Source organism: Hemicordylus capensis, chromosome 4 (assembly GCF_027244095.1).
Source record: "Hemicordylus capensis ecotype Gifberg chromosome 4, rHemCap1.1.pri, whole genome shotgun sequence".
NCBI lineage: Eukaryota > Metazoa > Chordata > Lepidosauria > Squamata > Cordylidae > Hemicordylus > Hemicordylus capensis.
This window is the reverse complement of record NC_069660.1, coordinates 208,265,181-208,280,272: the sequence shown is the minus strand read 5'-3', so window position 1 is coordinate 208,280,272 and position 15,092 is coordinate 208,265,181. Positions and strand designations below refer to the sequence as shown.

At 43.0% G+C, this 15,092-nt stretch overlaps 1 protein-coding gene and 1 long non-coding RNA gene across 25 annotated transcripts in view; one reads left to right on the top strand and one right to left on the bottom strand.

The window, feature by feature from the left end:
* FARS2 (phenylalanyl-tRNA synthetase 2, mitochondrial) overlaps positions 1 to 15,092 on the bottom strand; it is a 393,182-nt gene that overhangs the window by 176,525 nt on the left and 201,565 nt on the right. The window lies entirely within an intron of this gene.
* Positions 2,326 to 14,005, top strand: LOC128323867 (uncharacterized). Its single transcript, XR_008306495.1, has 3 exons — positions 2,326 to 2,360; positions 3,920 to 4,009; positions 13,942 to 14,005. It is a non-coding gene; the product is annotated as an uncharacterized LOC128323867 (long non-coding RNA).

Genomic DNA, 15,092 nt, shown 5'->3' with positions numbered 1-15,092 from the left:
CAACAGAACTTCTAACCAAGGATTATTACAAACAAACAAATTCAGTGGCAGAGAAGGCCATAATAAACGGAGGGAAGGGAGGCAAGTACTCCTTCATGACCGCTGCATAAACTCTGCCAATATAGCCGAGGAGGTATTTGTAGCAGAGGAGGAGGAGTGTGAGGCCACTGAGGGATCAGACGGAAAGAGCGGGAGGCCCCTAGGCAGCGGCAGCCACTGAGGGTGAGCTGCCCATATCTTTGGGGGTTGGGAACCTGGGCTCTCCAGCCGCCTGATGGCTGGGAGGGCAGCAGCGGCCCCACCAGCAGCACCACGTCTCTTTTGCGCTGCCTCTGCTGCCACCACCAGCCTCCGACACACACGCTGCCAACTGAACGGCTTCCCTGCATGGCCTCCTGAGACACAAGCCATCCTGAGTGGTAGGATCTTGTGGTGGCGGCTGCCGCTGTGGCCAGGGAAGTGTGGTGTAGTGGTTAGAGTGCTGGACTAGGACCGGGGAGACCCAAGTTCAAATCCCCATTCAGCCATGAAACTAGCTGGGTGACTCTGGGCCAGTCACTTCGCTCTCAGCCTAACCTGCTTCACAGGGTTGGTGTGAAAGAGAAACTCAAGTATATAGTACACCGCTCTGGGCTCCTTGGAGGAAGAGTGGGATATAAATGTAATAATAATAATAATAATAATAATAATAATAATAATAATAATAATAATTTTAAAAAAACCGTGGAAGGGGGGCTCGCTCTGAAATGAATGGGAGGGAGAGGGGCGAGAGGTGAGGAGGCAGCAGAGCGCTCCAGAGGGCAGCAAGGAGGGGTTGCCACCCACCCACTACTCTCCCTTTGCACAATTAAAAATAAGTAATAAAAGATGAAATACAAAGATAAAAATAAAATTGAATCAGGAAGGAGCAATATCGGCAGATCCCCCCCCCCGACCATCCGCACCATGCCACTTACACCGCAGAAACATTGTTGTAACCCTCCTACAACGGAAGAATACCGTTACTTTCCTGCAACACAGATGCAACATTGTATTGCTGCAGCGCATCAATAAAACCTGGTTTTGTTTTAATGTAAACCGCCCTGAAAAACCGCCCGGTAAAATCCCCTTTCTGGAAGGGCGGTATAAAAATTGAATAAATAAATAAAAATAAAATAAAATAAAGTTGGTGCAGCAGGGAAGCAACTTGCCTAGGGAGCAAGAGGCTGTCAGTTCGAATCCCTGCAGGCATGTTTTGCAGGCTATGGGAATCACCTATATTGGGCAGCAGCAATATAGGAATTTAAATTGTTTTATTTAATTAAATATTTACTAAGTTGTAATATTAATAGTTTTATTTTTGCTATGTTTTAAATGGTTGCTCACCGCCTGGAGATCCCCATGTTAGGCAGTTGGTAAATATGATTGACAAAGACATACATATATACATACTGTATCCGGGACCTTCTGCATGGAAAGCACACACTCTGCCACTAAGCTATAGCAAACTTATACACATGAAGGCCTGAGTCATGCAATGCATGTAATGTGTGTGTTGCATATGCTCCCTCACATGCAATATGGGGATTGAAGATAGGTCCCCCAGCTAGGTGACTATGTAAACAAGTAACCAGACTCTACATAATTGCCTTACATGGAGTTAATGGGGGAAGCATTCCACCTGAGAATCAAGAGAGTAGGCTGGAACTGTATGTATTTCATCTAAAAGGTGGAGACTGGCCTCAGGGAAGTTCTGTTTAGCTGTGTGTTTTTTTTTTTGAAAGTGTTAGGGAGCACACTCTGATCCAAGTCTGCAACCTTTCTCTGATGTCAGTTGCCTATGCTGCAATGTGTATGCATCCAATATAACAATCTATCACACAAAAGAACCCTCTAACTACCGTTGCCCCTTTTCAACCCTGCATAGCATCCTCCAGTGACGGCTGCTGTAGTCTCCCATCTGTTTCTTTTTAGACTTTGAGCCCCTTTTCCAGACAGGGAAGCTACTTCTAATTCCTTTTGCTACATACACTGCTTTAAGAACTTTTTGTTGTTGAAAAGCAGAATAATCATCAATATCACAAAAGAGAAAGGATAACATAAAAATGGCCAAGTGCTAGGCTGGCTGGTTCCAGCAAATCCCATATCAGGCCTTTTGAGATTGACATGCCGTTCTCTTTTGTTTATACACTCCACGTTCCTTGCACTGGATGTACTGTGATAATGTGACCACATACTATTACATGCTGTAAGTACTTTGTGCATTAGAATGTCAATCTATTTCAGTTTATTGGCAGGGACAGATTGTGTCCAAGAGCCCACTGATACCTCCCCTAGAGTGTTCCAGTTGGTGTGTGCACATGTGGAAACTGCTTTAGGAGGTTAGCGAGAATGTTTATCTTTCCCCTAACATAATGCATGCAGTTTTGTGTACACATATGCACTCTCATTCAGTCAGTGCAATTACTGTTAAGACTTAAAATGCAAGTAATCTGCTGGTGGCTATAGATGGGCTTGTTTGCTGTTCTTTGGGTCCAGGCTCCCAAGAATTGTCAATACATTTCTGCCCACTTCAAAGAATTTCTGGTGTTCAAAGGATAATTTACAAATATTGTGTATATAAAAAGATTAGAGATGTTCAGGTGCTTAAAATAAAAACAGATATCTTATTGCATGCATAGCAATGCCTCAAGGTGACTGAAACAGCTTCCTCTCACACAGAGTAAAAACACTGCAGTATTTTCAAGAGGCAACGGTTGTCAGCTTTTGGACAGCAACCAAAGCAACCTGGGCTCTGACAGTCGCATCTTACCAGCTAAACAGGGTCAAGCCAGTGCAACATTGAATAGGGACTACACATTGTAGCTTTGCTTACTAGCCACCCATTCCTTGTGATCTTCACTGGACTCTTCCTCCCCAAAGCCCTCTGCAGACTAAGGGAAAGGACTTGGTCTTGCTTCACTTTAAGTGGGACTCCAGAGAAGTGAAGAAGTGATGTGAGTCTGGTCTCCTTCTTCCTCCTCCAGCGTCTTGAGGAAACTGTTGTGAGAGGGACTTGTGCTACTTCTAACCTTTCAGGTGAAAAAAAGACCTTGCATGTGCTAGAGGATTGGGGGCGGGGGCACATATGCTGGACCTTACTTCATTTCTGCAAAGATAGAATGCATGTGCATGTGAGTACATACATTTACATATATATATATATATGTAATCATTGGGAGATTTGGTGCAGGGTGTTATCAGTATGCTGATGACACCCAAATCTATTTCTCCATATCAACATCATCAGGAGAATAGGGCTGTGTGAATCAATTCGTAGCTGAATCAATTTGACTCGAATTTGGGTGTCTTGAGTCATTTGCCCTTGAGGATGCTTACTGAACCAAATCACCCTCAATTCGAGTTTCAATCGATTTGGTGAATCGAGCCTCCATTTTGTGCCCAGCAATCTCCATTTTGTCCCCTCTGTGCTTCTGCCATCACTGCCAAGGGTGAATTTTTAGGAACTTTTATGTGTGAACTCTCAGTTGTGAAATGACTTCTTTATAGGAAATCCCTATGAAGAAGTCTGAATTATTCAGCAGGATTCCCTATAAAGAAGTCATTTCACAACCAAGAAGTCATTTCACAACCAAGAATCCACAACACATAAGAATTCCTAAAAATTTGCCCATCTTCCCAATTCCTTTTGGGGGTTGGGTAGCAGTTGGCACCTATGGGGCCCAGCCACCCAACCTGCTTTGGTGCCTTCTAGCCCTTAAAAATTCAGCTGAATCAAACAAATTCAAATCTAATCAAAATGAAATCAACCCAGATTTGAGGGCAGCAGATTTGAGCTTGAATTGAACCAGGCTGTTCAATTCAAACTTGAATGGAATCAGGCTGTTTTGGTTCAAACTCGAATCAAATTGCAAAAACTGATGTGTGCATATTCTTGCAGGAGAAGGCATAACCCCCCTAAATGCCTACCCGGAGGCAGTGATGGGCTGGATGAGGGCTAACAAACAGACTGGATCCAGATAAGACAGAGGTACTTATTGTGTGGGGTCAGAACTCAGAAGATAATTTTAACAGCTAAAACTGTTAAAACAATATTAATTAAAAGCCTGGGTGAATAGGTGCATCTTTAAAGACCTTTTAAAAGTTGTCAAAGATGGAGAGGCTCTTATTTCAGCAGGGAGCGCATTCCAAAGCTCTGGGGCAACAGCGGAGAAGGCCCATCCATATGCTGGTAACCTCCAGACTTGACTACTGCAATGTGCTCTATGTGGGGCTGCCTTTGTACATAGTTGGTACAGAATGCCAACTATGGAAACTGTAGCTGGTACAAAATGCGGCAGCCGGGTTGGTCTCTGGGTCATCTCGAAGAGACCATATCACTCCTATATTAAAAGAACTACGCTAGCTACCAACATGTTTATCGTGCTGGTTATAACCTATAAAGCCCTAAACAGCTTAGGCCCAGGGTATTTAAGAGAACGTCTTCTTCACTTTGAGCCCCATCACCCACTGGGATCATCTGGAGAGGTTCTTGCCACCAGCTCATTTGGTGGCTACACAGGGATGGGCCCTTTTTGTTGCAGCCCTGAGAATCTGAAATGTGCTGCTGAAATAAGAGCTTCCTCATCTCTGACAACTTTTAAAAAGTCTTTAAAGACACATTTATGCACCCAAGTTTTTTAACTGGACCTGTGGTTTTAAATTGTTTTAAGGATTTAATTACTGTTTTAATTCGTTTATGCTGCTGTAAACCACCCAGAGACAGAAGTTTGGGGCAGTGCATAAATAACTGAATAAATAAAATAACTGAATAAGCAAACAAACAAACAAAGTCAATCAATGCAGGTGTCATTAGCTGTAAAACAACCAAATCAAACAACCCCATCAAAATACAAGTACTTATTGAAAGAAACAGACAGTCAGACACTCATTCTCTGCACTTCCCTCATTCTCTGCACTTAAGGAAGAATTCACCGGTGAGGTGCAGACACTGTCAAAGGGGTTGGGAGCCTCAACCTGAAGATGAGATTTGTTCAAGAAAACCTGAGAACTGCAGGACATCATCATTATGTATATTCCAGGAGTGCCGGAAGGCCCTGCTATGCTAAGTGATGAATAAACACTCAGCTAGTGCTTTAAGGAGTTTACAGACCCACGAAACAAAGAATCCATGGTGGTAGGGGGGAAGCAATAAAAATGTCTCTATGTTACAGCTGAGTAATTAAGGCAAATAGAGAGAGGAGGATCAGCAATAGAGACAGGAATTCAAGAAGCCTCTTCTGTGGCCCTCACAAGCAATTCTGTTCATGTTTCAGGGTTTCTCAAACTCACCCCCCCCCCAGTTTCTTGCAGTGAGTTGGGAGCTGCCCTGGAAAACTTCTTGCGTTCCAAGAGTGACTTATCAAGAGACATGAGGCATTGCAGTTGAAGGGAAACCTTTTAATCCACTCACCGCTCCAGAGAAGAAGCTCCCCATTGTAATCCTTCATATCCAAACCTTACACAGAAATCAAACCCTTCTGTCACGAGATCCAGTCCGGAACCTTAACCACAAATCTGCTCTTGCAACTTGCAAAAATCTGCTCTAATCACCTTACAAGATCAGGTGGTAATGTAGGTCACAATTCAAAGTCAAGAACTGCCATATGGGAATTTGTAGGTGTGACATGGCCCACCTTTAGTGAGGCAAGCAGGGTCTTTTCAATTGGAACATCACAAAAGAGATAAGTTCTGACTAGAATATTTCCTGCCACCACTCCATTTCCCCCTTGAGAATTGGGATATGATAAGGAGCAGTCATTTAAATGGGTATCTGGATGTAATTGGATGGAAGGAACCGTGGTGGAGAGATTTTGAGAGGAATTATCAACAAATCAAAAAAGCAAGTTTTCCGTCACATGGGATATGGGTTTTTATTCAGTTACTAAAAGGTTAGAAGGCAAAAGAAAACACATAGACATATACCAAGCAAGCTAAACCCAAATATTACAGTCTTACTAATAATATGTATAGTGCATCTTCACCTCTCTGTCCCCAAGTAGGGAATACATACTAGACAGTAACAGAGCCCAAGGGCTCCTCTCAGATATTACCAGCACCCTAAAGGAGATGCACCTCCCTTTCTTCTCAAAAGAGAAAACCCCTCAGAAGAGCTATTGCTAAAAGCAACTGTTTCCCACACGCCCCCTGCATAAATCAGGATTCTCCATGTAGGAGGAAACTCCACTCTTGACTGGCAGCTCTTTAAACCACTCTGCCAGCCTGGTTAGAACTCTTTTATTATAGTAGACCCACAAACTAAGGTGCCAAGCTGCCAAAAGCAAATGTTGAACAAAAATGTGAGGTTTGGAATGGGAGTTTGGAATGAACAAAAGGTATAATACATTTTTAGAAAAATCTATACATCGAGCTCAAATTTTGTTTTGTTAGGAGTACTTTCCCATGACATTTGATGCTAGTTTAACTCCTTTGCCTTTACTTTTGATTTTATGTCGGTGTAGATGAGGAAATGTCATACTATTAAATACCTTTACCAAATTAATCCTTTGCTTTTGGTGCCTACATTTATCCATCATCACTCTCATGAATCATAATCTAATTTAATATGGGCTGCCATTATGACACAAGCTTCATTCCTTGCAGCCTAACAACAATACTTAGCATCAGCACAGCATTTTAGACTGTCCATACATTCTTCTCAATAGTTCTTACTATATCCCTGTAAGGTAGTTTAACATCATCATTCTCATATTGCAGATGGGGGCTGAGGGACAATGGTTTCCCTGAGCCACACAGTAAGTTCGTAGCTGAGGCAACATTTGAACTGTGGATGTCCCAGCTTACAAGCCACAGTCTTCGCCACCATGCTAGATCGGCTCTCATATAAGAAGCACTGGAAAAGGCAATGGGCATATATGAACTTCTTTAAATCCTAGCACTGCAAACTGCAATAACTATATCTTCAGATAACAAAGTTCACAAGGCAAGAACGTAATTGTGTCCCCCTTGTTCATGACGAATCATTAAATTCTCAATTTAGTGAATGTCGGAAAAGAGAAACAGCAATAAAGATGGGAATGTCGCTAATTCACACTTGGAAATGTGATAGCATTCACAGGAACCAAAGTGTGTCAAATCCTAAACACTCACAGGTTTTTGTGAGGGTTATAAACACTTGGGAGGGTTTATTTTACCAAACTTGTCATAACCCAGTCTAGGCCCACTTTGGTGGATTACAATCTGTGACACACCAGAAATGTATCAACTCACTGTGTGGTAGGTGCAAATGTATGGATATTTCTTTAATTTATATCCTGCTTCACAGCTCATAGATTTAAAAATGAAAATAATAAAATCATTACTATTATTACCTAAAAACGAAGCACTGCAATGGTAGGGTCCAGTTTACAAAATTCAGCCACGAAACCAGCAGCAGCTACTCCCAACATACAACAAAACACTCCAGTACTATCAAATTCATCAGTTTACAACAAAGTAAAAGGTAGATTGAGAATGGCTGTTTTAATTTTCCCCTCATTCCTCTAAACCCAGAAAGTGGATTGACTGGTGAATGTCCCTGAATGGGAAGTTCCATAACAGGGCACCATCACAGAGAACATTCCAGATTTGTAAGCAACTTCAGATGGCAGGATGAGCCACAAGAGGGCACCCTCAGAAGCTCTTAAAGATGTGGCATCCAGTCATATCAGTGCTCCTACTGGGGTGGAGTGGGATGCCAAACAGACCTAAAACCATCCTCAGAGGAGCACTAACCCCCAGACCTTGGGGACCTGGTCTGGTCCTCCATGGTCTGGGGTGGTGGTGGCTCCAGCAGCTACCCCAGGCCCACCCCACCAAAACTCTGCTTTTAAAAAAAACTCTTACTGTAGGCAAGGGGTGGCCCGGGGGGAGTGGAGCAGTCCTCCCCCATTGGCGGTGGGAACCAGGAGTGACACTGGACCCATCCGTTTGGGACAGCATCTTTAAGCAACAGCGAGGCGCAACTGAGCAGTTGAGATCGTTGCAAGCCTGTGACATCATGGGCTTGCAACAATCTCTAAACTGTGCAGGCGCACCTCACAGTTGCTTAAAGATGGTGGTCTGAACGGATGGGCCCAGCATCGCTCCTGGTACCCATCGCTGCTGGGGGAGGGGCAGAGAAGGACTGCTCTGCTCCCCCCTCCCCAAAGCCACCCCTCGGCCATGGCAAGAGTTTTAAAAAAGCAGAGCTTTGGTGGGGCAGGCCCCCCCAAAGGACATTTCATGGGACCTCACGGGGGGGGGGCTTTCAGCTGGGCAGTCCGGGTGCCCAAATTACCTTGGTGTGCCCCGACCATCGTACTTCTTTTCAATGGGCATAACCGAGGGACCTACTCTGAACTGAAATTACTACTCTGAACTGGAAATACTTCCTTGTTTTCCTCCCAAGTAATTCAGTGAAGTGAACACCACCACACAAGCACTGAGCCATGCAGTGAGGTGAGCAGCACCCCACATCCCACCATTCCACATCTCCATCTTGCTTTAGAGCCCCAGTAATGCTCTCCTCATGGCCAGAAAACAAGACTCCTAACATTCACAAAGATGCCCTGTGGTGAATTTATAATTGGCCAGTGTGCTGCAAATTGTCACTTGAATCTTTCTGGCAGAATGAAACATTATGTTGAAACATTAAAAGCGATTAAAAGGGACAAGAACTTTCAATGGCACTGGTGACATTCCCTTTCAGTGTTAATATCCTATTTACAATGATGGCAGAGTAATAAGTTTTTAATTGAAGAAATACAATTATACTTTAATGAGGCATTGCATTCTGAATAGGAGCACATTGTTCCTTCTACTCTTTGTTCTCGGGGTCACAATTCATTCAATACTTAGTATAGTATCTTTTGACTTAACTCACTAGCTTTTCCACCTCTCCGATTCATGTTGAAGTTTTCAAACTCTGTCATATCAAGCCTCTCCAAGACAAGACAACTGTACAAACAGCTTCCTGTTCATCTAAGGTGGCAAGTTTCAAATTTTAGAGAACCCTTAAATTTATCTGCTGAGGAACCACTGTGTATTTGTCATGCAGCCTCTGCATCTAACAGAAGATTCTGGGGCATGCAGAGATGGATCACTGGCCAAGCCTCACCATGTACAATGAGAGTGTGCCCTAGACATAGGTGATGCTAGAGCAATGTCCACTTAATTCATATCTTCAGTCTCCGAGGAATGGATCAGTGGAAAATGAAGATACTGGAATTGCAAGGGAGCAATGCATGCTTTATTTAAAGTGACAACTTTGTGTGTGTCCCAGCACTGATCACACAAGGAATAGGGATCACTTATTGCACTGATCAATACATGTCAGAAAGGTGTTTTCAAGATATATTCAAGGTTTTTTAAGGAACAGGAAAGAGAGGGAGGCATACAGAAATACCATATGCCTACTCTTACCAAGCTTGCTTTATTTTAAGTGTACAGTTGTCCCTCACCAACTGTAAGGGTTCAGTTCCTGGAAAACCTCACGGCTGGCGAATTCGTGGTTGACAAGGCATTAAAGCCAATGGGAAACAGGGGGTTAGAGGAATCGTGGTCGCAAAAACACCAGAAAAAACAGCCCCCTGACTCCCAGAAATGACCCTGCCCCCCAAATCACCTGAAATTACTCCATGACCCCCAGAAATGAGCTCCTGACCCCCCAATCTCCCCAAACCCCCCAATTTTTTTTTTTTTTAAAAAAATCTCACCAAACTGCTGATACTCAGGTCACGGTCGGTGAGACCTGCCACAATTTCCCAGTTGCGGATACTCAAATCTACAATTGGGAAACCCAAGGTTGGTGAGGGACGACTGTATATTTTCTAATATTACCCTTGCATTTTATGGATCTTCTGAAGTGCTTTGTATCTCACTATTCATGTGAGACTGCTTTAAGGACTCTAAAGCAGTCTCACGTGAAAAGTGAGATACAGTTCTGCTGAGTAAATAATTATAATGAAAATGTGGAATGCTAAGCTTCTTAGGAGACTTAGAGCACGTTCCAATTATTATTATTTATTTTATTATTTATGTGCATACCACCATTTAGGCTAAGACCCCTCAAAGTGGTTTACAAATAGAATGTATACAGCTGCTGCCACTGGTGGTTCTTAAGGCTACAGCAGGCCCAGTGTAAACAGCCCCGTAAAAATGGCCACTTGGCAGCACATTCATTTTGAAGGTTTAGAAAGAAGCTCAGACATCCTTAGTAGTTCTTTACATTGAACATAGGAAGCTGTACTACATATTGTGAAGAGCTATGGCTCACCAAAGTTTCACACAGAGGCCTTTCCCATCACTATTAGCAGCAATTCTTTCAACTGGATATGTCAGGGATTGAACCTGGGATTGAACCTGCATGCAAAGAAGTGAATAATAGTCAGATTTATTATGTTGGGTGCTATCATGAGTGCAACAGCTCTATTGAGAATATTCAGCCATTTCCACTAAAGGCATCTTCCTTGCAACTGCAGGGTAGCTCAGTTAACACTGCTTCCTGTTGCCTATCCTTCCTCTTTGGTTGGTCAGTTGAGACTCGGAAATAGGACTGTGCTTGCTGGCCAATGGTGATGCTTCTGTGATTCTACCGTGCCTTTTAGTTGAAGCACAGCCTGTGTATGGGAACTTCTGTATGCCCTTATCCTCCTTCCCCTTAAAATGTTGTCACATCCATATACTGGTGATGGCAGAGGAAAATCAATGCTGCATGGGGCCTCTCCACTCCAATGAACAGGATAGCGGATGCATCCAGCATGGTAGCTTAACTTTTCAAAGCCCATTCTGCAACAAACTGGTGTGCCACAGTAGACAATTTGGGGATCACTGTTAAAAGTGATGGTAAGGAACACAAGAGAGAGAAATAAGATCCTCATTTATACCATGACCTCATAATGTAGAATGACTGTGGGATGGGCAGGAAGAGATGGGAACTAACTCTGGCCCACTATTGTTTATACATAAGTAATGTTTCACTAGGTAGCGGACATTAAAAATGCCAATCTTGTTCTTTGGAACCATGATACATGTGTCCGGTTGTGGACTGGTTCTGGCTCATCCACTTTTTCCTAAGTAGGGCTGAGGTAGGCAGATGCTGCAAGGTTCTGGTACCAGAAGCAGCCCAGGAAACAAATACATCATTGCTGCATCTTGTGCTATAAAATAAGGTGTTATCCTATAAAATTCTTCAAGTACACAGTTCCAAAGAAAACACATATTTGCATAATTTGGTTTAGCTGTACAAGATATATCACGCTAGAATAAAGAATGCTTTCAGACTAGAATAATTTGGCCTTGTACTATGTGAAAAAAGGCCCTGATAAAATCAAATTATGAAGCCCCCAAAGCATTTAATAATCACAGAAAGTAAGCATATGCACTAATAACATTAACATTAATAAACTAGGTCAACACTGAAACAAAGGAAAGAAATAGACATGCAGAATGCCACCACCCAGCTCATCCAGGATTCCACATTCTGTTCAACTTTCTCTTACAATATTGTACTTTATACAATAATGACTGTGGGTTATTGTTGCTCTTTGACCTCTGTAGCACAGGCATTAGTCACAACACAGTATGCTGGGCCTCTCAGCAGGATTCCTCTTTGCAGCTGCTAACGGTCAAGTAGCTACTTAGTACAGAAGATCTTTTTGAAGAAATGCTAGTGAATCAACCCTTTATCATTAAATGTGTTTTTACAAGGAGAAAGGGACTTATTGACTGATACTTAGAGGCAATGTAGTCTACCGAAGAGTGGAGAGCTGGTCTTGTTACCACAAGCACGACTTGTCCCCTTAGCTAAGCAGGGTCTGCCCTGGTTGCATATGAATGGGAGACTAGACGTGTGAGCCCTGGAAGAGATTCCCCTCAGGGGATGGAGCCGCTCTGGGAAAAGCAGAAGGTTTCAAGTTCCCTCCCTGGCTTCTCCAAGATATGGCTGAGAGAGATTCCTGCCTGCAACCTTGGAGAAGCTGCTGCCAATTTGTGAAGACAATACTGAGCTAGATGGACCAATGGTCTGACTCAGTATATGGAAGCTTCCTATGTTCCGATGCACTGAAGTGAATACAACTTGCAAGTTCATCTCTGCAAATATCCTCTTGTACATAGCACTTTCCCTCTCTGTTTTCTCAATGTTTGCCACAAGTAGAAATCCCCTTGAGAAATTCTGCTAGTCTTATCTGAAACTCATTCAGCTTCCTTGGAAACTCCCACAGATATTAAAGGCCTTAACATTTGCTTCACATTTTACATTAGTCAGAATCTGGTGCTCACTTAAGAATCTTGGGAGAAGTTTTGCTAGAATTCTGGCTTCTCTTGAAATTTCTTAGACATTTCATCTGAGGAGAAACTTCAAGCTCAGTTTGAATTGCACTTTGAGGGGTCATATCTATTGCCATCCATGGCACCTATGACAACTGCCCACCTGATTCTGTTTTGTAAAAAGAGATTTGTGCAAGCTAGTCTAATGTACTGATTAGCGTGTTGGATTTGGACCACGGAGACCTAAGATGAAATCTCCATTTAGCATGAAGCTCACTAGGTGACCTTAGGTCAGTTACTATATCTCAGTGTAACCTGTATTGTACAGGTTGCTGTGCGGATAAAATGGGGGCAGGAAGAACCGTGAACACTGCTTGAGCTTCTTGGAGGAAGGGCAGAATATAAATGTAACCAACACACTCGAGTCACAATTTTTGTCCCCTGTGGCAACTGGCTATCTAGTTGGTGTTTTCTACTGTCTATAAAAATAATATACAGTTTTAGCCAACCACACCCAGTCAGAAGATGGGTTCTGGAAGTTGCTGAAGGATAACACACCCAACAGAAGTTGGAAAAGCAGGTCATGAGACCAATGGAACATCTGTCAATCAATATTAATTTAAACTCTCTTTATCCTAACTTGGCCTTTCCTGCTACCACCATTAAAAAGAAGTTTCCAAATAGAATCTGGAAATCCATCTGTCAGGGATGATGTAGCAAATTCCTGCAGTGAGCAGGGGGTTAGAGCAGAAGACCTCCAGGTCCCTCCCAACCTTATTATTCTTCAGGTTTCCAGGAAGGACCTTCAATCAGCTGCTTTGCTACAAAGTTACCTTACCATTTTTGAGGGTGGGGGAGAGAGAGAGAACGAACCATTATGGGAGTCTACCATGAACTCAAAGGAGCAACTGCAGATGTCACACTGCCCCCACCTCAATTCCCTATAGCTGTCTAGCACATGGTAAATGAGAATCTCACCTGGATTTGTTATATCCTACCCTATAGGGGAAGTGTCACCTTAAATCCCCTTGAACTCAGAGTGTATATGAGACCCAGAGACTCCAAGATACCCTCTCTTGTATCTCTACTTCTTATTGGAATCTCTACTCTTTATTGGATCAGCAGCTGTCAATCTAGCCATGTGGCTTACCTCTGATTGGAGAAAAAGACTCCCCCCCACCCCGCCCATGGTGCTCTTCCTGTGCAGCGGCAGCATGACACTGGAAAGCCAAAGGCCTCTGTGCATGCACGGAGGCCATGTGCATGGTCAGCATGGTGTTGCTGACCACACAAATGGCTTCCATGCATGTGCAGAGGCCATGTGTATGCCAGCACTGCATCGCCACACGCGGGCTGTTGTGGGGAGCACAGCCACAGCAGGGAGCTGCATGGAGTGGTGAAGAGCAAGTAAGGGCCTGCTGTATTCCCTTTTAAAGGTGCCACTTATCTCTCCCACCCCACCCCACCCTGGCAGTGACTTGGAGCATCGAACCAGTTCAGCCCTCACCCGAAACATTTCAGGGCTGAACTTGTGCACAAACCTCAGTTCGTGCACATCCCTAGTTCCCCATTACGGTCTTTTGAGGGCAATAGCCATGCAAATATTTTGTCACTAAAAGAGGAAAGAATATGGGAAAAGGATATAAATTATTCCTAACTTTCTGTTTCTTATAGACTTCCTTATTCACATGGAGAAATTTTAGCCCATCAGTACAACAGAGAAGAACGGAAGGGGGAAGGCAAGAACCCAAACGTTCATTAAAACTTAAGTTTGGAAAAAGCTGACAAGCATTATAGCACTGCTGAAGATAATTCAGTTCTCCAACACAGTAAAAAAAAATGGGAACAGCTCTTTGTGTGTGTGTTTTTTTTAAAATCAAGGACAAAAGAGCAAACTCTGAGACAGGATCCAAGGAGAAGGGGGTGGGGTGGTTATATTTAAAAGGTGCACATTTAAGCATTTTGAATTCTGGAAGCCTTTTAAAAGAAAGCCTAACTCTTATTACAAATTCTGACATAAAAACTTTAGTAGTACCCTCCCCCCACCCCGCCCCGCCCCGCCCATGAAGGTCAATGCTACATTGCAAAGGTTATAGGAGAATTTCTGCTTGGGGGGGGGAGAATCTGAGGCATGGATACAGCAGGTAACAAGGTAACAAGAACATGATTAAACTAATTCCAGAAGGTGGCTTACCTTCAGGCAGGTCTATTGATTCCTCCACTAAAGTGGGTTGGAAAATTGTCTGGGGCAATCATAAAATAACTTGTAAAAATTAAATGTAAAGTACTCTATTAATATCATCCATCAAATCATGATGATGATTTAAATTTTAAATCATTTTAAAAATCTGTAGTATTAGCAAGTTGAAGAAAAATCTGTGGTTAAAACTTGCCTATCATTTTTGTGACTCATAGGATTGGTGAGGGGTGTGAATCCATTCCTTTCCATTATGCTTTGTTCAAGTCTAGCTAGACTGGCAGGTTCCAGCTAGAGTTGCAAAAATAAACCATGATCTGAACCCAACCAAGTCTTGGATTCAAATCAAGATTTCTTTTGCAAATTTGTACAAAAGAATAAGCCAGAACTGGTCAGTTCAGATTTCACAACCAATCCTGGTTTGTTCAAACCACAATCTGAATCTCATGCACAGGTATGGGAGGGAGGTACACATGTAAAGTCAAGGTTTAATCCTGGCTCTGCATGACGTCTGAACTGGCCCACTTGTACTCCTGATGTCTGTCTTTTGTAACTAGTTTTACTCTCTGATTTACCTCGATTGTCTGCAAATATAAAATTCACAATCTTTATTGGCATTTATTTTTCA